The sequence below is a fragment of the Arachis hypogaea genome, chromosome 12 (genome assembly GCF_003086295.3).
Source record: "Arachis hypogaea cultivar Tifrunner chromosome 12, arahy.Tifrunner.gnm2.J5K5, whole genome shotgun sequence".
Classification (NCBI taxonomy): Eukaryota; Viridiplantae; Streptophyta; class Magnoliopsida; order Fabales; family Fabaceae; genus Arachis; species Arachis hypogaea.
In genome coordinates, this window is record NC_092047.1 from 70,458,272 (window position 1) to 70,459,284 (window position 1,013).

Sequence of the window (1,013 nt, forward strand, 5' to 3'; positions counted from 1 at the left end):
TCTCCTTCTTCTATTCTTCTCTTCTTCTACTCACATAAGGGAATCTCTATACTGTGACATAAAGGATTCCATATTTTCTTTGTTCTCTTCTCTTTCATATGAGCAGGAACAAGGATAAAGGCATTCTTGTTGAAGCTGATCCTGAACCTGAAAGGACTCTTAAGAGGAAACTAAGAGAAGCCAAAGCACAATACTCTTAAAAGGACCTAACTGAAATTTTCGAAACAGAGAAAACAGCTATGGCCGAACCCAACAACAACAATGCAAGGAAGGTGCTTGGTGATTTCACTACACCAATTTCCAATTTCTATGGAAGAAGCATCTCAATCCCTGCAATTGGAGCAAACAACTTTGAGCTTAAGCCTCAATTGGTTTCTCTAATGCAGCAGAATTGCAAGTTTCATGGACTTCCAATGGAAGATCCTCATCAGTTTTTAGCTGAATTCTTGCAAATATGTGACACTGTCAAGACCAATGGAGTTGATCCCGAGGTCTACAGGCTTCTGCTTTTCCCTTTTGTTGTAAGAGACAGAGCTAGAACATGGTTGGATTCACAACCTAAGAATAGCCTAAACTCTTGGGATAAGCTCGTCAGTGCTTTCCTGGCCAAATTCTTTCCACCTCAAAAGATGAGCAAGCTTAGAGAGAAAATCCAAACCTTCAGACAGAAGGAAGGTGAGTCCCTCTATAAAGCTTGGGAAAGATATAAGAAACTGATCAAAAGGTGTCCTACTGACATGCTTCCAGAATGGAGCATCATATGTATATTCTATGATGGTCTGTCTGAGTTGTCAAAAATATCATTGGACCATTTTGCAGAAGGATCTCTTCATCTGAAAACCCCTGCAGAAGCTCAGGAACTCATTGAAATGGTTGTAAATAACCAGTTCATGTACACCTCTGAGAGAAATCCTGTGAACAATGGGACGCCTCAGAAGAAGGGAGTTCTTGAAATTGATACTCTGAATGCCATATTGGCTCAGAAAAAAATATTGACTCAGCAAGTCAATATG

At 40.0% G+C, this 1,013-nt stretch overlaps 1 non-coding gene across 1 annotated transcript; it reads right to left on the bottom strand.

The window, feature by feature from the left end:
• Positions 1-635: 635 nt before the first annotated feature.
• Positions 636-743, bottom strand: LOC112731755 (small nucleolar RNA R71). The gene has a single exon (XR_003167518.1). It is a non-coding gene; the product is annotated as a small nucleolar RNA R71 (small nucleolar RNA).
• Positions 744-1,013: the final 270 nt, after the last annotated feature.